This window comes from Trichoplusia ni, chromosome 17 (assembly GCF_003590095.1).
Source record: "Trichoplusia ni isolate ovarian cell line Hi5 chromosome 17, tn1, whole genome shotgun sequence".
Lineage (NCBI taxonomy): Eukaryota > Metazoa > Arthropoda > Insecta > Lepidoptera > Noctuidae > Trichoplusia > Trichoplusia ni.
Window position 1 is genome coordinate 1,667,800 of NC_039494.1, and position 24,303 is coordinate 1,692,102.

At 32.5% G+C, this 24,303-nt stretch overlaps 1 protein-coding gene across 2 annotated transcripts in view; it reads left to right on the top strand.

Moving 5' to 3' along the window:
- The first annotated feature begins 2,188 nt into the window (after positions 1-2,188).
- Positions 2,189-24,303, top strand: part of LOC113502515 (pancreatic triacylglycerol lipase-like) — a 32,384-nt gene continuing 10,269 nt past the window's right edge. For both annotated transcript variants that reach the window (XM_026884118.1, XM_026884119.1), the window contains exon 1: positions 2,189-3,004. The gene's annotated coding sequence lies outside the window, so the exon portion shown is untranslated. The remainder of the gene's footprint in view (positions 3,005-24,303) is intronic.

A 24,303-nucleotide genomic window follows, 5' to 3' on the forward strand; every position in this document is an offset into this window, starting at 1 on the left:
ATTACATGCCAATTGAATTAATGGTTTAGGAGTTACGGTCGATCAAAGTTACACCATTTTGTCACTCACTGACTCACTGACAGATCATCAAAAATCTAAGGTACTTCTAGCAGACTTAGAAACTTCAAATTTTGCACCAAGATAGGTCCTTAGCCACATATAAAGGAAAAATTATAAAAACATTAAAAAATAATATGCCATAGAAAACAATTTTATATTTGCGGTTTGGCAAGAACATTATGTATGGATTTTGACTGCATTGTTAACTTTGTTCGTTGTTTAAGTACCTATTCAATTGGATGAATACATACATAGAATAGAAAAGAATAATATAAATGTAATACACAGACTATCATTAATACAAATTAATACATAAAATTCATAATTCATTAAATTAATAAAGCTAAAACTCCATTGTATTGCGATAAATATTGTATGCGCGCTCGATAGATGGCGTTGTACGTGTCTGAATCGCGCTATGGTTTCGTTACAAAGCGCAGTCTAAGTAGTACTTCAGAATAATTCGATAATTTTCATTTGATAGCGCCACCTGTCTATGAAAAACCATTTCGAAACTAAAAAATATTGTAGTGATAATTGATATTCGGAGAACTTTACGTGTTATTTAGTTTAGTTTAGCTATAGTTTGTAAGTTAGTAGATATATATATGCATATATATATAAGTTTAAGCTTGTTTACATTAGAAGTAACGAAGTCTCAGAGAAGAAACAAAAGAGGTAGAGATAGAGAATGGGTTCTAAGCAAAGCAGTAGCTGAAGTCCTAGAAATTATGACACCTAAAAAAAAAGAAAGAAATACACTTACAAAAATAAATGAGATCCCACCAAAAACATTAAATGTAAAAAAATGCCAAGTCTCTCGATGCAGTCTTTCCATCGTAAAAAGTTTTGAGATCTCATAGAAGCCAAGTCCTATTCAAAATATTTTGTAGTTATAAATCAACATTTAGTAATTGTATCAATAGTTTTCTTTATATTATAATTATAGTGACTTGGCAATGAGCACAAATTAAAAGCTGCTTGATGCCTGGAATTATGTGCAAATGTTACTGACGAGACCAGTGATCAGATTATTTGTTATGTGTGAATCATGATGGTCACTACCGACTACATGCTCCAATACAATAATTAAGAATACCTTACGGGCCATCGCTTTATGAAAGTAAATGAATCGAGAGTACACTAAGACTGACTGCCGTTGCCGAAATTCGGTTGGGACGACACGGATAAACCAAAAGAAAATTAATTTTGTGATATTAATGTTTACGCATGCGGTGTGTGTAACTTTCAACTCCTACAAATATGCCGTTTTATTTGTTTCTTCTTGTGCTCATTGCCAAGTCACTATAATTATAATATAAAGAAAACTATTGATACAATTACTAAATGTTGATTTATAACTACAAAATATTTTGAATAGGACTTGGCTTCTATGAGATCTCAAAACTTTTTACGATGGAAAGACTGCATCGAGAGACTTGGCATTTTTTTACATTTAATGTTTTTGGTGGGATTTAAATAACAGCGTGAATAAAAATCGGTTTATCACTACTTAAGTATGTGATATAAAAGTTCTTTAACCAAATTAAATTACTCACTAAAAAATTAGGAGTATTATGGTTAATCACCACTTTTTAAACTATGTTTTAAAATATTAGGTATACATTTCATTAATACTAAATGTCCTCTAAGATTAATTTATAATGTCAAGCACAAAATGTATAATTTAAATGTTATTACGATCAATGCAATAACATACTCATATTTAACAGCATTACTAAATATTAGGGAAATAGAATCAGGTACCATACCCGACTTCAAATATTAATTATTTTAAAGATCACTGCATATATTTATTGTTCATCTTCAATAAGCGACAACAAATTATTTAATAAATTATGTAATTAAAGTATTATACATTAACTAAGTAGTACATTTCGGTACTCCTCAGAACACTATGTCAAGGCTACGAACATCGTTAAAGTTTTGTTTTGTTTTTGCTTATTAGATTGCTTCTTTTACGCTCTGTTTGGTGTCCCTATTTGACAAGCAACAGCAAAAAGTTTAACTTCACAACTTGTGGTGTACCATGGCTCTACATTCCAATCAAATAATTCAATGCATGTCGTCAACGGAATTAGTTCACATTAAGCAGTTACCTGTTGATATGAGCATCTGATTATTATTCTAATTCATTTAATCTCCTTAAAGAACTTAAATACAAAAAAATATTAATTCGTGAACACAAATCTTCCTCCTGGTTTCTAAAATAATACTCTCTCAGACAGAAAGCACCTACGTATGAATAACACGAAATGAGAAATGTCAAAACAAACCATAAAATATTTAATTGTCGAAGCGAAGTCCACACAAATTGACTTGATAGGTGACAGCGGCTGTATACCTAGACCATAAACAACTGAAGAAAGTTTCTTATTCACGCCATAGCTGTATACAAGCACTTAACTATGAACAATTACAAGGCTACGTTAGATATCTCCATCAACAAGTTTACGAGCACAAATAATTATGTAGACAGCAATCACCAAAATAAATTACTTCATGTAGATCTGAAACGTCTCGGAGGCTGTTGTTGCACACCCCAGGTATGAAAGTGGTACGGCGGCGTCTGCAGCCGGTCTGGCAGAGTGGGTGCTCGCCGGCCGCCAGTCCACGCAGCACTTTCCCGAGCCGCGCACGCGCGTACCAACACCACTGTTACAACACTCGGAAACGCTCCGAAATTACGTGATTCCATTTAAAGCCATTCCCATTCAAAGTGTATCTACAGTAAATTCGACCAATTCACATTACACATGTTATATAAAAACTATTGAGTAACAGGCTATTGTTCAGTCTCATCCCGTGGTTGTTTATGTGAGCCTCGTGTGTTACACACGACAATTTTCAGCGGTGCTACAAACAGACAAGAAAAGCGGAAAAATTGCAGCAAGCGATATACACGATCAACATAGGGTCGCGGGTGAGTTTAATTATTTATTAATAATATAGGTAATTACATTTTATTTTGTTTTTAGTTTTAATTTTTTATCAATTCTTACCTATTAACACTAAAATAAATATCTAAAGAAATAAAAAATTACATCAAAAATATAAAACATGCTCAGTAATTAAATATTATTATACCTAATCACAATTCTATGTAAACATAAGTTTCAATATGTGTAGCAATTTAACGAGTTTTCGAACAGTCTGCATCAGTGTTCACAATCTAATTGCAAAATAAAACTTCGTAAATTGTAAACAATATTAATTCTGCGTTGTGTACAGTGAATACATTACAAATATTAACCAACTGGTAACCGTATTTATTTACACGAGGTTGGCTGCGTACTTTTTTTATTTACATCATAGTATAATGTAATAGAACCGCAAAAAGTTAATCTAAATTACCGCATTATTACCTGATAGTCATATTGTGAGAAATCTTAGATTATCTTCACGTTGGTAAGAATTAAGTCTTATCAAGTGTGTCTGAATTCGTATTATAATTGAATCCGTTTCGAATCGCAGATTTCCATTAGAAGATAACCACGTCCTGAGAAACGCTTGTCAGACTTTCGAACTATTTACTTAAATGAACGACTGTGCAACATTCATTAAATACAGCGTGTACGCACCACTACACAGCTCTTTACAAATACGTAGCAATGTTACAGAAATATATGTTTAATATAATTATTAAAAAAAATAATTTTGTTGTTTTGTATACATATTTTTATGTAATACATATCAACACCGCTAATTATAATTACAACAACAATTTATCAGGTGACTGGCGCGATGTTACGAAAATGAAACTAGATTATGAGGCCAATGTTAATGTAAAAAACAATGGCGACGTTATGTCAAGACAAGCTTTAGAATCGAGGAAATGTTTCCGAGTTCGTAACGAAAAGAGTTAATTACGAAAAAACTATGCACGCCTGAATGGCAACCGCAATCATGTTCCAAGTCCCTACGTAATCACTCAAAACTTCAGTACTACGGTATCGCGATAACAGTTACCGGCAATGTAATTATCAGTTATAAACATTACATTACATAAACTTCAGTCAAAAAAGATTTGTTTGTCAAAATAAATTTCGCGCATAAAACACTCTCATAAAATATTTTTAGAAGACATGACAATGAATCACATGTTAATAATGGCTACATTTAACTTACACGTGTAAATACTTGTTATTTGGGTAATTTACATTTATGTTTTGTAAAACTAATTTCTTTGAAATAACAGAAGGTAGAGACAGGGAAGACAATTTGGTTCCCAAACATTCAAGTTAACATTAATTTGTCGAAGTTTTAGAATTACTAGAGCGTGAATATTAATAATCTTTCAGCACCAAAGTTCATTTAAAGAATTGAATTCCTAAACTTAAATAGCAAGCAATTATCTATCATAAAAGGTTCACCGTTCTCTTGTAATGGGCCATAGACCGGAAACGGATGAGTAGTCTTGCAAGACTTACGTTCTTGGGACGGGAAGCAGATCATAGTACAATGGACTCATTACGCAAGTGAATCTTAGTGTCCACCTCCCGTAGGCTCCCTTATGACACAATAAGAATACTCTAATATTTTGCTTTCGTACTCGTAGTAGTATCGTAGCCACCTGAATCGGGAACTCTGCCGAAGTTCCCGATTTCCCGATTCCTCAGCTACTTTTTTTATCAAATCTTAAAATCTAAATTTGCCACATTGTAAGCCTCTCATGATTTTATTGAGAGTAAGTTATTAATAGTTTACATTCTAGCTTTCATTTGCTTGAAAACTCTTCTAGCTAGTGAAGATGGAAATCGTCCGCTTTTCGAATGGAAATTGTAATTTGTTTAAATTAGGTTCACTGGTGAATGCTCCGTCAACATTTAACGTTTTTCTGAAGTAGAATTTCAGGATATTACAATTTTCATGTCGTCTCATTAGTAACTTTCTAAACATTATATCATAGTACCTACTTAAATGCATATCTAAATCATTTAACGATATCTTAGGACTTGCAACTAATCTAAGATTAACTCGAGAACAGATGATTCCGCAACAGGTAGTCAACAAGGCTTACTCCCAGATCAGTTTGATTGCACTTAATTGAATATATCAATAGATCATTATCACAATCGACAGTTACTCAATGTTTGTTGTCGTGAATCCTTGGTAGTGTGTGGTGCGCACGCCAAGCACGTGCGATGCATTAAGCAAGTAGGTGCCGATGCCGGCGGGCCCGCAGCGACTAGCCGCTTGCAAAACGCATCGCTTTCTATTCACTAGAACCTTCGAAAATGCAGAAAAGTGCTATAATTATAAAACATCGTACTTCACTTCTTTGTAGGCGTTAGGCATGTGATTTAATACATGCGCCAATTCACACGCGAACGTTGTAGACATGTACAAGTGCAGACGTCCCCATCACTAAACATTTTCTCATCGACCATTCATGACTGACAGGAAACTACAACAGTCAGTTATTAGCGTTCTCAGTCAATAATTGGAAGATGTAACCGACGAACTGTTATTAGAAAGCTGAGAACATAATTGATTACACCAAATGCTTATTAACACTTCAGTTTCCTGCAATTTTATTTAAATCAAACTAGTTCGTCTAGGAGGTTAAACAAAGGTTGAAAATAAAAATTATTTTTCATTTAGAGGAATCACTGATATTTATTTATTATAATATCCTCCAACACCAAACATAAGGAAAGTTGTAGAGTACCTATCTATTTTCCGCATGTTATAACATTGTTAGCTATGTGCTATGTTCACTGATCCATATCGAAACACCGCTAATGTTATACAAGGAAGCCGTAATGCACTATCGGAATTTCAGGATGATCTTTGCATGATGATAAATAATAATAACATATAATTAAAGTGATAGATGCGTCGTCACAACTCGGTGCTGTCTAGGTGTTACCGGGGCACAATATTTTTTTTTATCACAACCTAATGTTGTTTTAATAACATTTTAATGTAAGATTGTCAATCGGCTAGGAAGAGTCGGTGAAGTGTGAAAGTTCATAGAGAATTACACAACGGTATCGTTTGATACGGCAGCTGTGCAGTGCAGTAGGTGAATATGTAAAATGAGTTGCGTAATCATTGCAGTGCATTACGTCCCTGCGTTTTAATGCCCCGCTTCTGCATTACGGCATTAGAACTGCGAGCATGTTAGATAGGCCCGTTACTTGGGTCAATTGCAACTGTGTGTCACAACAATTGGCATGTTAAGATTGTAGTTTAAATGTTCATACTGAATAAGACAAATGATAAAGTAAGTTTGTTTGCATAGTTTTGTCAGACAAAACTTTCTTGGAGACAGTTCTCCAAAAATGATTCTGATTAACTGCTTATATTGCTGCTGCCATCAATGAATAATTATACTTAATTGAACAAATATAACACCTTAACACTCTTACTTACATCTAAACTAACCTCTCCAAAATTAGATCAAATGGGTACAAGTGTACCTAATCCGGTTTCAACTTTTTTACTGAACATATGATACAAGTCATCAATCAATGAATTTAGATGATAATTGTTAGATACGTTAAAATGTAATACATTATAGTATCGATAGCGAGTTACGTACCCGTTAATCTATAATCTTACTCACTCATTACGTCTCATTACTTAGCTATTATAGTCTAACTTAAATAATAGTTAGCGAACAACATAATAACTGCCGCATGGTCTGACTTGCGGTGCTGATACAGTTGTAAGTTCACTTTTCTGGTTTAAGAATTATGAACGGTAAAGAGATGATTAGTTACAAACGTACTTTCAAAGGAAGTTGTGTTAAGTTAGCGGTAGGACCGTTGGTCTACGAAGTCAAAAGTCGCAGGTTTGATCCTTGTTACGCGTATCGTAAATATTTTTATCAACACTATTAAATATTCAATTCAATTCAATTCAAATCATTTATTTCAGGACATGTCCATAGTGTTAGTAACAATGTTAACTTAATATCTAGTGTTAGTAGGTACATATTAAAATCATTATAAAAAAATCATATAATCATATATAATTAAAATAGAATAAAATGAAAATAACTTCTTAAAATATTTTAGAGAACAAAAAATGATAATTGTTACATTACCTACAGACTACGACTACAGAAAACAATTACGTTATAACATAAATACTTATGAAAAGTAATAATAAAAAAGTAAATTTTGTAGAAAAATACAAGACAAATAAATCATTAACGGACTCACACAGTGTAATATAACATCTACAAAAGTACATAAACAGATACAATGTATTTGCTTCCCAGGTAGTAAATCATAACAAAGAGAAACTCATTGTGACGATAGTTTTAACATACGACTTCTAGTATATAAACTGAATCAATCATCAATCGGTAACTACGGATCATTTGTAATGCAAAATCCTACGTGATATGACTATTTGTTTATCCTTTCGAGCACTCATCAATTTCCACACAATGAAAACTGTAGTAGAAACTATAAGATTGAACGATATACTGCAACAAAAAGGGTCGCACGACTATCTGGATCAGATAAATCTATTGTTTGTACTTATCAAGGAAATTGTTGTCGCTAATTAAAGTTTTATTAGAAAGACTTAACACCTCTGCATTTCTCTTCTTGGAATCGAACGGCAGATGAAGACGATTATAATTGTTTTCTTTTCATGAACACAAGTACGGTTTTCTTACAACGCAAATTTATAAGAAATGTTGAAAAAAAAAACTCTAAAAATTAGAATTACTTTGAAAAATGTAAAGTTACGTTACCATCCTTTTTTGGTCCCTTATTCGATAACCTCAAGTCCTTTGGTCATGTTGTTTAATTAAAAGCAAATATACAAAATAGCTAAACCCATAGCTAACCACAAATGTCGCGTTCAACACTATCATGCCAAGGCAATCGAGGCCTTTTAGTTAAAATCGAATAGATTATGTTAGATGACTCAAGGATTGGCTTTCACAAAAATCTCATTCACCTTATACGTGAAACTGAACTACCTTGGCTTAGTTACTTGACTTATCGATTAATTTGTTTCATTTCTGCATTCGAAATTCTTTTAATCGCGACATACGAGCGGTGCCGTGATTAAAACAATATCGAATTATTGTTTTACTATTCATTCGATTATCGTCTACTGTTTACTACACACAGTGCCATTATTTGTAGTGTTGTTAGTAAATCATTAGGCAAATGTGGTACCTTGTTACGAAGTTACGTTGTTTGTAAACATGTAAAAAAACAGCTGTTCCCATTCTATCAGTGTGGCACAATGATGAGAATTGAGAACATGAATGAGATTGATCGTGTAAATTATTAGTCCCTCTTATATTTCGATATGCCAGGGTCCCGCAAAACAAATGATTCGGCTTCAACCTTCCCTCCGTCACGTTCTTTGAATTACGGACACCATTACAAAAGGGCTGTATAGACCTTGTGGCTTACTCGGCTATTCGTACATAGATTACATTTGAAATGAAGGCAATAATTGCAACAGGGTTTAATGAGCTTTTTATGTACACACGTAATGGAAAACATATACTTACTGAATACTATTAAATACAAAACTTATTAAATATGATAAGAAATACAATATTAAGTCGTTAGTGCATTATTTGATTTCTATTTCTATTAAAAAACTCTTTTAAACATAGTGAGTAAATATTAAATTGAAGATTCATGATTTGCACTCCATCAAAAGATGTTATAGCTAATAAACTATTAAATAATCTCTTTTATAATTTCAAACCTAATTTACCATGACAAAGAAACCACTTAAATTAATTCAAACTACAAGCAAAACTTCAAAAACCACACCACCTGCTAACAAGTTACATAACACGAACAAATTCAATAATTGAATTGGTTTTCTAATAATAACACAATTTAAAAAGTCATTATCAATGTGGAACAACAATTCATCTCTTTTTCTCTGACCCAGAAACATAACACCATCTTTTAAACTTATACTATTGTTGAGGAAGTGCGACAGCGCATATAAAGCGTAGAGCGCTGTCTCTTTTTCAAAAGTTCATATTAAGTCGTGGTAGTAGACCTCCTGGCCTAATGACCGGCGTTACCGACATACGAGTATACGACCTTAATATGTGCGTGACATAACATTCATAACTGTTACGAACGAGTTCTAGTCCGATGCTCCCAAACTATTGTGTCTCATAATACCCTATACAGCAAGGATTGCAACTGTTTCCTTGTTGTTGCATCAAAAGACAATTTTCTTATAACAACGTACATTCAACAGCTAATTCACAATGTAATCTTGTGTTTGTTTATTTTGCTCATAGTTGTTATTGCAACATAGAGACACTAATTGAAAATGTTGAGCTGCAAAAGGCTGAATCAAAATTTGAAACACAATAAATTTACCTACAATATTTAAACCAAAACTTTTTATGGAGACAAAATTCAGAAATTTATATTAAAAACCAAAATGTCTCGATTTAATACAAGAATAAAGTGGCGATAAGTCTTTTGATAAAAAAACAGGGTTAACGATAAGTACCTACTCAATACGACTTTCATAAATAAACTGACAAGTTCTAGTCAAAGTAAATTAACTTGACATTTAAAATACATGAGTGCTTAGAAAACATCAAGTCTTAACGAACGAGAATATGACTGCTTTAAGATAAATACATACATTAAATCCATGAAGAAACGTTAAGAAACTGCATACATTTGTGGTATAACATCGTGTAGTTATTATAAGAAACTGACTTGTTGGAATTCTTTTAACAATATCAGTAGGCTGTCTTGGCCATGTATTTGTATTTTAATTTTTTTAACAACCTTGCCTCGCCCGTATTTACAAAGGACAAATGAAAATCTAAGGTCGACAATTTATGTAGAGTTTTGTTAAAAATATGTTAATTGTTTTTTCCCCTCTGTGGAGAGCACATATTTACAATTCAATATATTACAGGTTTCTGTGTATTTAAAATACATATAACAGAGAATGCTTTTCAATAAATAAATGAAAAATAAAATACGCCAATAATTGGTAAACATCACAAACTCATATGTCCAAGCATTGTGCATGATGTATATATTTTCATTACCATCTATTTCCGTCAAGAGCACTTACTTTATGATAGGATTATGTTAAACGATATTACTACTATATTTTACCCTACACTTCCTCTTTACTTCCTTCCTGAGCGTAAACGTTGAATTAAACAAATAGGTCCATAAAGCAAGATGCATATTTATCAATTAATAAGCTGTAGAAATGTGAGCAATTATGTGTTCCCGTTTGAAATCTCTCCGAGTAGGAAAACCAGTTCATTGCGGTAGCTACAATTGTGTTTGGTTACATTTAATTAATTGTCAACTTCTGGCGCCAGATGGCTACGATTAGATTTATGAAAGTTTGTATTAACCCATTTAAAAGTATACCAATTAATATCAATAATATGTACTTATTTCTCATACTTGCATGGTTTACAAATTATAGAGATAAAATATTGACATAAACGAAACGCCAAATGATATACAAACAGAGCAGTTAGTCAACAGCTGCCGGTTGCCAAAGTTAGTGAATATTTATTATTCAGATATCAAAGTATGAATATTTATTATTTGTAACGTAAAATCCCATCGCATATGTCAGCGGCTGAGAACGTTCCTAGATGCGATGATACATTATTTGGATTATCAGACCGTTTCGCACATAGCAATGATCGAGGTTTCAGCTCAAACGCTTATTGCATGTTAATAGCCGCGCACCAACAATGTTTGCACAATCAACAACGTTCCTGGATGTGTCATTACGTTTTTCTTAAACATCTGTTGTATGTAATCGCGACGGATGACTTTGTTGTTGTTCGTTTTTCTATTACGTATGAAGCAGTTACTAGTAATTCGTTTCTTTTTACAAAACATAAAATAACATGATTTATGTCTCTGCCATGTAGCAACTTTAACTATTTTTTGTCCCTCAAAAGAAAATGGTAGTAGGTTGCTAAGTAACAAAGTTCCGCACCGAAATACGTGGTTTGACTTTATTTGGCACTGAAAAAAACCATTAATTAAGACGTCTATATGCCAATATTAAAAACACATTTGTTACTGTTCTATGACATAATCACATTATTCATATCGTGTTCATATCACGTACTCATTCAAATACTGCACGTTCAATGTTCTGATGCGTGGTGTACATTCCGGTAATTCGTATAATTTATTTATAATTATCTGTCTATTTTCCCTATCCGCAATGATAAAATGTACAGGTTTTCTATTTCCTACTAATATATCAAATCTTCAACTCCAACCAATTTTCAATAACTAATAACTTTCAATTTTCTAATAACTTTCATCGTGGTAAAAGAAATTCTATACGGTCGCCACTGGAGAAGTTGAACCAGAACTACTCTCAAGAGAAAACAAATACTTTCGCTGTCTGCCAACTGACCCAGTCCTGTAGCCACTGGCAGTACAGGCAGCTTCAGAACAAACAACCTCCTACCGCCTACGCCTCCAAAACTAAACGTCTGTAATACAAATGTTAGACCATTCTTTCACATGACATGTCTCTCATTACGCAACAATTAGAGCTGCTTTCAACGCGGCTAATTTCTTTCCATAGAACATTCTGTTCAATAAAACATTTAGAAAAAGTTTCCCAGTGTGGCGTAAACATGTAAATGTCGTGTATTGTTAAGAATACACCTGCTTGCTTTACACAAATGTCTTAGTAGTTAGAGTTCAATTAGCCAATTCGTATGGAAGTACGGAACACACACTGCACAGTTCTATATAATGAATATTTATTAATTAAAAGATTGCAATTATTTGTGTCAGCCAAAAGAAGTCTGCATTTTTGCTCTGGTATTTAGTAGTGTGTGAATGTTTATGACAATCGCCCGAAAATGAAACTCCATTGTTTACAAACAAGTGTCATTCTCGCAATGTTTATATAATATTTGTCTTTGTCATTTGCACAAGAACGAAAACAGCTGAAGACATACTTTTAAGTTTAAAAATGGAACTGATTTGACCTGTTTTATCAGAAATAGGAATCAAATCGAAACTTTTTTTAATGTTCTTTTTTTTTAAATTAAAACCACACATTTTTCTGCTGCAACAAGTACCTATAATATTTTCCTCGGCGCGCATTTCACCGGTAATGCTGTAAATAGTTACTTTCATAACGTAATAACATGCAATCGATATGTCAGAAAACTCAGTGGAACTTCCTAAAATGTTTTACATAAGATAGTCAATAGGGTTGTTACCCACGCTGCTATAAACTTAATACTTTTAAAAAGGATTATTTTTTATTATAAAATGCCTGTGTCTTTCATCGCTGCAGACAAAAGTGCAGCGATGAAAGACAGTGATTTTATTTTTGTTTCGTACAGTGATCCAGTTAGATTTGATAAAACGCATGAATTAATCTTGTGACATAAATAAGTATTAGTGAGTCCAAGACTACAGTATCACTCAGTTTCTATCCGCAGTCTTCTTTTGTAGAGTCTCACTCTCTCGAAGCAAAAATATCCTTAAAAGAAATACCTAGACGCTTAACAAAAAACAAATGAGCGAAATCCATACCGTTATCTGAACGTGATTAAAGAAAGCTCTTTCTATGTTGTTCTTGTTTCCATTTACCTGTTTTCCGTAAAGTTCGAGACGTGTCGACCTCGTGCCTTACTAATCTGGGGACAGATGCTGTGACGTCAACAAGGTCATCGCACTCTGCTTGACTTTCTGTTGCACTTCTAGCCAACTCTCTCGGCAACAGGCCGACTCATCAGTTAATGTCTTTGGCAGTTGCATTATGGTTGTAGAAGGGTTGTCACTACAACTTATAATAGTTGGAATGTATTAAGCCAAATTTATTGCTTTCGCACAATATATTGGTAATAAACATTCTCATGCGAATATATAACACTTATTTCACACATATCGTTAAATTTTAACTACGTAGTTAACATTTTTTCACTTCTATAATACAAAAAATTCTTCATTGCAGTTAAATATTTTAAATTCATATACTGTCTGGTTAATAACAATTTTATAATTTCCTCCGGAAATACTTTCGATTTCATACGGCAGTGGCTATTTAATGTTTATCCCTATTGCAATGCAAATGCCGTTAAGTGTTTTAAGTAAACATCATTAAGATTCCTTTTAAGTAATATTACAAATAAACGAAGATATTAAAAAATTTTGATTACTTAAATTTCCAAAAAAATCGTCTGAATATTATTGTAGAGAAAGTTTACAGGTGTTACTGTTTTGTTCACCTTTCTTTTGAGAAACAAGTTTTGAGTGGTGAAAATATAAAAAAAAATACTGATAACAACTTGTCTTTAACAATTTGTTACAGAAACAGAAATTTACAAGATACTCTGTTTTTTTCTCTCCGAAATTTAAAGGTTTATCTGTGAAAATTGTACAAATGTACTTACGATCGAATGATCTAGTCCAGAATTCGCTGTATAGTTTTGATCCAGTAAATAATCATAAATAATTATTATCTAATAATTTAATTCAATCCAAAATCCTTATTGAAATTCACTAAAATATTCGTCACTTCTTTAAAAAAACACCATATTCAATAACCGGGTTTAAACAAAATCGTAAGTCAATCAATCACTGTTTAACAACCAAGTCGAGCTAAATACTTCATATGAAAAAAAGTAACAAAGAATTAGGTGAGCAAGCAAAACTAGAAACCAACACCCGCCTAACCGGAGCTTTTTCCGTCTAATTGTGTATTACGTTACTCGTTCAGTAACTTTATTCATTACAATTTTTAATTAGTATCTATTTCAGTTAGTATTCACTACATGTTCGCCTTTAATATGAAACAATGTTGTACCCATAAACCTTTCAGTGTCTCTTCAATTAAAACACGCAACAACACGACGACGTTGAGCCCAATCTTTTCTATGATTGCTCTAAGATTACATTCCTCGAAATCAATAATAGATAGTAGATTTACGCACCACCCACGACGAGGAAGTAATTTGACCGGCGAACGCACATCCGTGTCTTTTTATTTTATTTGTACGAAATTCAATCAGCCCATAAAAAGAGGTACATTTCTAAAGTTCCTATCACAAACCAATGAACCAATGAGCAATCGCAGTCGCTGAATCACCAATTCGATCATGAAGAGAGGCACACTACGACAGAAATATGTAGCACTTTTTATTCTCATAGTTTATGTAATAATAGGTACGTATATAAATCGATAAAACGCAACATACATGTGAGTTATATACATACGTGCAGAGGATTTTAAAAAATAAATAATGAAAATAAGCCACGAGTTTTTCATATTTGCAGAATTTAAATTAGATTAATGTGTGATACATAATATATATCTTAAACTAATTTATTTATAAATGGAACAAAAGCAAGTTTTCTTGTTTCATTGTTGTTCATTTCATCCTTTTCATCCATTAAATAAACATTCATTAGGATGATTGCTGATACCATATTTATATTATTACAACTGTACTTACTCAATCAAAGACAATCAAACTTACGGAATAGGTTGCAAACTATTACCAGCAAGACTTCGACTTAATTAATTAGTTGTCTAATCTTATTAGCGGCTATGCAATCTAAATTACAAGATACTGTTCGGGTTAGTTCAGAGCTATGGATGTTTATGTAATAAATAAAAGGCAAATGAAGTTACTGTGAGAACTATCTCATACTTTCTCTATACAAGACTACTGGAGCAGGTTTTTAATGCCATCAAGTTAATCCTTCTATAAAAAATATGATTAACGGCTTGTCTTAGTTTCTAGTCTTTGTTCGATGCAAGTTTGTGAACTAGATAATTGAGATAATTGTTATTTACTTCACATACAAATTATATATTATTACGACTGGCTGTGTGTAAATTTCTTACATGAATACACAAATTCAAGTACCGGAGTTTATGTAATAGACAGCAGCGACAGTTTTATTACACTTTCTTCTTTAATTTTATTGATGAATGTTGCTATCTAAAACTTTAATTTGAATAATAAAAACACGTACTTTCATGTATTATGTGTACACCTATTGACAGAATTGCAATCAATTGAGTAGTAATTTAAATCTAAAACACTCTATTCGCTTTATATAAAAAAAGTGCATTCGAAATGTAAATATATACGATAGGTACAATGAGCAATCAGTTGACAGCCATTTTGGGACATGGAACATCATTGAGAAAAACAATAGCCGATAATTACAGGATTATTGCATTATGATGGACATGATTGATACATGGAGTAAGACATGCAAATAGGTTGTTAGTTTAAGATATGGCAATATTTACAATTAGTTATCAATATTTGTCACAAATGTACTCACTACTACTTACCTTAATATAAGGAGATAACACAAACGTGTTTTAATCCAAAACAAAGCGTTTATCATGAATTTTACTCCAATGTACAAAAACATTGTCCGGTTTCAGTAGTAGGTATTTCATTTAAATTCTGTCTTGAAGTTAGTTGTGCGAAACGAATTTTGAATTTAGAAATTATTGTCCATACAACTTTTTGTCGTTCGACTGCTTGGACCCCTGGTGTTTCCGCAGCAGGTATCATATAAATATAAAAAGAAAATAACATTGTACCATTGATGAGGCGAAACTTAAACGTAGTAGTTTATTTATTATTTTTACTCTGAAAGTACCACTGCTGCAGTTTTGGATGCGAGACACTACTTGACACAATTATTTTATCAGCTGGCTATTTGCCACCTATATCTCCACAACTCTCGTTAATCAGAGATCGGGTGTCTGATATAACATATCCAATTAGACAGACAGTCAGGAATATTTCTAAAAATATTGGACACATACGAAGCTATAGAGCATCAAAGATGGGGAAACGTTTGGATGTCGGGGCTAATAAGCTTGTCAGTTAAAAGTGTTTTGATAGGAAGTATCACACAAAATTTAACTTACCATAATTTTCACCTTTATTTTTCTTGATATTTTCAATCTAAATAACGACTTTTACCCAAAAAACATTTTTTTACAATATTCAAGTTATCCTTACCTTTAGGCCGCTTAATCATATTTATGATTATGTATTAATATAATAAGTTACAATTTTTACAAAAAAAAAACGACTTCAAATGAAATGGTGATAATGGGACCACACGGGAAGCACAAGCTTTCAAATAAAAAAAGAATCATGAAAATCGGTTCACCTAATCGCAAGTTACGGGGTAACAAACATAAAAAAAAAATACTGTCGAATTGAGAACCTCCTCCTTTTTTTGAAGACGGTCAAAAACTTAAATCATTTTCAGTGATATATTTATTTAACACATAACTAACTGTCTGCATAACACTAATCAATTACTTTGCGACATACTCAATACATTTACGTGAAACAATAAGTCCTAGTCTCTTTACTCAGTGTCCAAGTGTCCAATAAACTATTACGTGTTTGGAAAGTATTGCAGGTTTACATAACATCGTGAGGGTTATAATCTGTAAATAATCTGTAGTAAAACCTCGTTTGACTGATAGTTAACTATAAAGTTAATAAAGATAAAAACTTTTTGTCGGCTGGGACTTAATGACTTTTGTTGATATTTTGATCATACGATTGTGAAAATGACTCGTTAATATAAAGTATATGAGGACCAATTTAAAGTAATAGCCTTAAAAATAGCTTAAGATGGAATTAAAAAGTGTTCGGGAAGCGTCGTCCCGTTTGTAGCAAAATTAACAAATGGATTTTGTTCTACGAAGTGCATATAAATAGTTAGTTAAAAATCGTTTGATTTACTCGATTTACTTTAACACAATTTATATTGAAATTTCTCCTATTTTTTAGTTAGTCATACAAGATGATACTGTCTTATAACAAAATTATGATGAATAAAGATGTTACACCTAGTAAAAAAAATATAAATAAATAAAAATATTTCTTTAAAAAAAAACAGATTATCGAATGTTCTAAACTATTGATCAATTCAACCTCACCTTCATGAGGTCACTCACCCCAGTGTAGAAATGAACTCAACAATTCATTTTATGTTATCCGTAAAGTACAGCGCTGGCAGCTTTCTCTGCACCTGTGACCCCATTTGTGAACACGTCTTCTCAACGAGAGCCAAGCCTGCACACAGATGCTCTTGACCCAAATAATAACAAGGCTTGGACTTAATTGATTTATTTCAAGTCTCACTCAATTAAATCCTACCACATTTAAGGTCAGGATAAATTACCTAAAAGTTGCTCTTATAATAAATGTTACCTAAATTTGGGTCCCCGTATCTCCTGGAGATTAATTTCTTGTCTAAATAAGCAAGAACAGCACGATCTAACTATAATAGTCAATTTAAACAAACAATATGAAGCCGATTTAAAAACCGGAGTAAAACTTGGCTGCTCAGTGCAAAACTAGATAACTAGAACTGGTTTTGAACGGATGCAAACATGTTTATAGTCCAACACAGTGGTAGGACAAACAACATTGTAGAATTATAGAGGATAACCATGTTTTAAAGTGCAATTCTAATTCATGCGAACTCCGATGCTGGCGACTACTGCACTCGCATTAAAAGACAAAAACTTAACAAATGTTCTTTCCCTAAAAATATTGAAATATTATTTAGAGTACATTTTTGATGTTATAGGGAATAATCTAATTAACTATTTAACACATTTTGAAAAAAAAATACATCTTAAAAAAAGTCAATCTTTGTGACTGTCGTGACTCGTACCGTATTTATTAACCTGAAAAATGAAGATTTACGAGGAGGGCACGTGTCGTCTAGTTTAGCAGAAAGGTTTTTGCTTCACAATCTTTTGCAGCGTACTCCTTCTTATGTCCTCTTTAACAACAACTTTTGCTTTATTTAGAAAATATAACCTATAAACCTACCCAATAAATTTACTAAAGTATGAAAAAACAAACATGCAAAGCCGTACGTCAGTTGAATAGAAACCGCCTGTTCTAATATTAAATTAGGTGTATGAATATGTAGTCGAAGATGTACGTACGTTTAATAAGTTAAAATATAATTTATTTATTAAGCAAACTGACATTTATAAACATCTTGTAAATACGAAATCCTGCTAAATAATAATCACGATTTTGGCTTTAAAATATTGCATAAGTACTTGTGTGAATTGAACTTAAAACAGAATAAAATTACACCTTAAGTGAGTATAAATAGAACTAATAACTTATTTGCTTAAAAGCCGAAAGTTTATTTTTACTTTTATCTTTAATTTACTTTCTTATCTTTTAATAACATACCTTTTTATCGTATATTACTCGTGATTTGGTAGTAAACTTGTAATTATACAGGACTGCCAAATCGTGCGGAGAAAGTCGCTTATCGTATTATCTTAGTTACATTTCCAACCTGCATAGGCTTACAGATGGAAATAAAATTACATAATTCAAATGTAAGACTAATATTATTCAAGCAATAATTCAAATGTTCAAATGTATATTATTCAAGCAATAATTAAAAAAATTATTACTTTCCATTTGAATAATATATTGACGTCCTATCGTAATTATCATGCGTCAACATCCTTACAATTTACTCGCTAAAGTAATAAATTCGAAGAAATTTTAAATTAAAGTTATATTATCGTTGGATAGTTAATGTTATATAACAATTTTAAGTGTTAACGTGTGTTCAGTACCTCAATTATAACACACTTTGCGCTTATTTAGCGCGCCAGCATGAAACATCGTGGGAAATGCCATGAGCGAGTGGGCTGTTATACAATGTAATGCACGAAATATAATGTTTGGCCTTAGGACAGAAGATGGTCTGAACACTAATACCCCGTCTAATTATCACAGATTGATATTTTCAAGTTTCATCTCATGTTAAATTGGCTTACTAGTCTCAATGCATGATGCGATCAGACATAATCGTAAAATAAAGTGTTACTTAAGTGATGAAAACAAAACTATCATCTCTATTCGGTGTGACGATAGTATTCATTTACTTCCCAATCTGGTCATGTTAGGCAAAAGAAAAAATGCAGTAAAGACTGTGAAAACCAAGTATTGAAAGTAAATGGATAGGCTGTCAGCTGTGCTTACAAAACAAAAGTCAAAGGTCAGATGATTTTGATTCAGGCAGCACAAAGTTGCGAACTTTAAAAATAATAAACTACAAATATAAAGAAGTTCTTGAAACACATTAAACCAATTGACCCAGGAATCGAATACTTCACGATGCAAATAACGAAACCAGACCAATAAGATCGTAAAGGCTGCATAAAAAATTATATTGATTTGTTTTATCGTCATTTACTTTATTCTCAACGTTATATAACCAATAGTTTTGACTTTGACCGTAAACGTTACAAATGTTAACAAAATAAGTTATAAATTGAGCTTACACAAGCTCTGTGTGTGCATTACGTGTCGTTCTGATCGTCACTTTGAGTTTTAAATAAAGTATGTATGTTATCCTATAACCTCTAAACTAGTGTGTTATGTGATTAATTTTAATTTTCATACAGAATGAAGATCTGATTCAACGGCTGTAGTTTATAATTCCTCTTGAGACACTTAGGACCTACGTCGCCGCTTATAAATACATTATAACGTCTATCTAACCTTCAAACTTACTAGATACACTATGGAAAAACGGATTTTTGCAGATTTAATATTTTCGTATAAAGAATAATGTTAATTGTATTAGTAAATCATTAATCTTGTCTATCCTTAAAAGGAGCCTTTGTAAACACAAAAAAAAAACATTGATAAAGATAGTTAGAAGTACAAGATTGATGTGACTACTTAAATATGGTTTTCCTCCTGCTTTGTATTTAAAATGCGTTCGAATCAATGTTACTATTTCACCTGCGTATACTCAAGACTTATATGGATCAAACGGTTACAAAACCGAACGGACAATACCAAAATAATACTAGTCACAATAAAAAATTGCAAACAGACTTATACATTGCATTGGGTATATGAACCATGATTTTTATTGTATTGCAAAATTTATATTAATAGTATATGCAGTTATTTTCTTCAATTAAGCAATAAAAGAAAGGAACAACGTCCTTCGCTTTATCGATAAAGATTTCGTCAATATAGTTTCTTGGCTATTATTAGACTTGCAAAAGTTATTAACTAATATCGGGGCGACGAAAGCTTTCGTTCTATTTTCAAAAGTGACAGTTGCCGCTTTGACAAGTGCGAAAGGAGAAAGTATTGGCTACATGCGCATGCGCGTTGCACCATCTCCTTCGCACTCGTGTGCCAATCGTGGCCTGTGCCAATAATCAATCGGAATTCCATTTTGTCATCACAATGCACCTTTCGATAGAAGTAATTTATTAGGAAATTCTATTTTAATAATGAGCCATTTGTACATTACTTTTTTAAGTAAAGTATGGAGTTTCGTGTACATAAATTTAACATTTCATTTATTTTTATTTAAATGCATGAAGTTATTAGAATACCGGAACGATAAACACGTTCGAGAAAATATTCATTTTAAATTATATTTTTTTACGAATTGTTTATATTATTCGTTATTTTTTTATATGCATTTCTCTTATTACCATAATAATTCTCTTTAATACGTGGATAGTATTCATTCTGGAACATTACAAGGTACATACATGTATTAAGTTAGCATGTAAACATGCTACGCGATACGATTTCAGCGCGCGTTGATGTCTTCTATTAACGCAACAGTAACTGGTGCGCTACGCCTAACATGAAAGGAAATGTATAATAAATTTCAATAAAATAATACATTGTTAATACTAAAAATGTAAAAGTACATTACGTTACCTAAAGATTTAAGATAAAAATGTTGCATCTCAAGGCCACTCATATCTTATATCAGACAATGTAATAAGAATTGCGATATCGAGAGATTTGTAATGCAGTCGTGCGATTCCATTTGTATTACAAACATTTCTGTGTATGGAACTCATTACCTTTTTGTGTACAACATTAGATAGTTACCAAGTTCTACTGTCCAAGGTTTGGTATGGGAGTTATAATAGGGAAAAACGTCTTCGTGAACGGTATCTGTCGCAAAGAAATGCGGTGTTTGTCAATTTGTTATTCAACGCAAGTCATTTCCTCAATGCGTGTAAATGTAAACAAAGTGATGTCAATGACTCGTCTCTGTGCGTACGCATCTGCGTAAGTAAAGCAGTTGAGTGGAATGAGTAATCGATACTTTAAGACACAATTGCTCAACAAAAACAATAAACTCCTTGTAAAGATTTTAAGTAGTGCGTACAATAATTATTAGACAGTCATTTGTTTTGACAATATAAGATTTTTACGTAGAATTACACATAAGCCGTGCACATATATTTTTTGATAAATAATAGCTTTTACGAAAAAAATAAGTATTTGAAATTTCATAATAAGGGTAGGAACATTACTCATTTGTTTTATTCATCATTATTCATCATTGCTCAACTAGACCTAATTCACTAACGAGTCTAGTAATTAACTACGTATTACGTAATATCGTAAAGTTCACTAACAAAAGACACGATAGGTATGATATTTTTGTATTGATTTAAAGTGCTGGTCATTTCGGTCAAGCTGCCAATGACACACATGTGTGATTATGTGTCAGTTACATAACGTCTTAAACGACGAGTCATGCAATGAAGCATTATTGTTATCGCTAATTACTCACAAATTACATTTTTGACAGTAATTGTAGGTTAACTGTGATTGTTTCTCAGTTTGTTGCTAAGATGATGGTAGATATTGATTTGATTGATGAGGTTGTCCCTGATTTCGTACTTTGATATAAGACTGAGAAGCTTGACTGGACAGATTTTCTTTCGATCTTGTGACGGGTCGAAAATGAAAATATGTACTAAAATCAAATTACAGTTTTGTTTGTCCGTCATTGTCTACCGCTATTTTGAAAATAGACTTTTACACTACATGTCGCACTTCGTCCACTTTATTATCATGACATGACAGCACACCAAACTCTCTACACTGTACAGCAAAATCTTTTCCTATCACATCTACATCATTCTTAAATCATTGGTAGGCATTTGTCCACCAAGGCCCTAATTCTGCTATTTACGACGGCCGATGAATCAATGAAATTTTTCTTAAAATAAAAATTTCCTTATTTTCTTAAGCACTTTTCTACACAATAATTGTAAATTCAGTACGGGACTCAAGGTCAATACAATTAACTTCCAATAATTGTATTGGCAAAATGCTTAAGAGAATAGTAATAATTTCAAATTTAATCAATTGCCATTCATTCATCCGCCATTGTAAAATAGCAGAATCGTGGCCCTGTTGTGTTGCCAAAACCGATGACGCGGTTACATCAAGCAATGTGTTAATCATTATCTCAAGTGATTCTTTAGCAATGAAGCGTTAGTTGGCTTCACATTATTAGATATTCATGCGATACTATACACTCGATATATTGCAATAATAGATTCGCAGAACATTACTGCAATTGACAGTCTAACCTACTTTTTGTTAGTCCATGTTAAATACTCGTTAATCTTCCGAACATTATTTGGATGAGATTTTTATGTACGTTCGTCATCGTTTTAGAATACCTAAATAAATAGTTGTATGACACGGAAGTTAAAATAAATGCAGCAATGTTCCTACACGTCTACTTAGTAACGCTTAAGACGTGACGAAAAGCAGTGGCGGCCTTAGGGGGTGGCGAACAGGGCAATCGCCCGAGGCCGCTCTTGCAGGGGCCTCGCGCCCCTAAAATTTGCGAAGTTTATTTAACACTTGTAACGGCAAATTCAAATAAAGTTAGTAAACTAAGTACATTTGTCATACGAAACTAAATTATAAGGAATAAGTCTGTAAACAATTTATAACATGAGAAAGTAAGTGCGTTTATCAAAGCAATTCATTTAAACGATAACGAAAAATTAAAGTAAATGAATGTATATAAACCTGTTTAAAATGTATCAAATTAATACGAGCAACTGGTGAAAGTGCACCAATTTAGCGATAATCAAAATGTATGCTTGCACATTACGGAGCGTTGTTGTAAAATAAATTACTACAGGATATTCTCGTATGCTAAAAATAATATAGTATTATCAAGAACCAAACAAGGTTACGTGTTTATCATACGCATATTGTTAAGTAAGGCCTCTTTATGCTAATTTAAAACTTAATTAATACGGCTTTCCCGTTTTATATTTGGTTCAATGTGTTTTATGACTGCGCAGATATCCGAGAGCTTGAGGTCCCTACGCCAAACCAACACTGTGCGATGTGTCGTGAGTTCGGTTCCCGAGGAGTTTATGTGATCCAGGACCGCTTGACCTGGAGTCTGGGTGTTTTTAAGCATTTTTAAGCATGTGATGCAACGCATGGAATTAGTTCCTTAGTGCAAAACTCGTTAAATGAAAAAAAGTCTGAATATGGGTTACATGAAGATTGTAAGCGGGTAGCATTTTAGTGTCATAAAATTACTAATAAATTGTATTTTTTTTCACGGTTGTCGGACTTTTTACGATTTTAGCCTATAAGCCTGCTTTTGTTCGTCATTTCCTGAACAAATGTTAAGTCATGCATTGAACATTAATAAATAACATGCAGATCCACTAAATCCAGTCGCATTTAACTATTTTTCAGTTACGTCATTTTATTATACAATTAATAAGGCAGTAAATCGCATTCTTTTAGAAAGAACACTAACTTTCATGCTTCGTTCACACAGACACATACAGACAAATAACTCTACTATTTACTTATGTGAACTAAAACTCCTCGTCGATATTTCTCCTATCAACAAGATTGGCCGCAGCTTAGACCTCTAAAAGCTATAATTCAGTATTGAACAAACTAAATCAAAAGACATATCCAAAAAACACTGGAAAAAAGAAACCTTTTACACGTAGACAAAGTCGCGGGCACAACTAAACTCTTCGTCGATATTACTCGTAGCAACAAGCTCATAAAAAAAACTGTTAATATTATTTACATCCATATTATTCAATCCTACATGCATTTTGCAGAACCTTTTAAGTTATAAAGTTCAATACCGGCTGTCCATACCAATTTCCTATTAACTTTCGCCGCATAAACTGGCTTTGGTAGTTAATCTATTATTTTATTCGACATGTCTGTAATAACAAATGTGAAATAGTAATTTAAGATAGAGCTTATAGACATGTCAATATGGCTTAGTGATTATCGCATGATGAGTAACTATTGACAGATTGGAGTTATTCAACCCAAGGTTTACGTAACACTTGAAACAGCCTTATGTCAAGGTAATATTTACACTGATAAACAAATTGCTCAAGCCG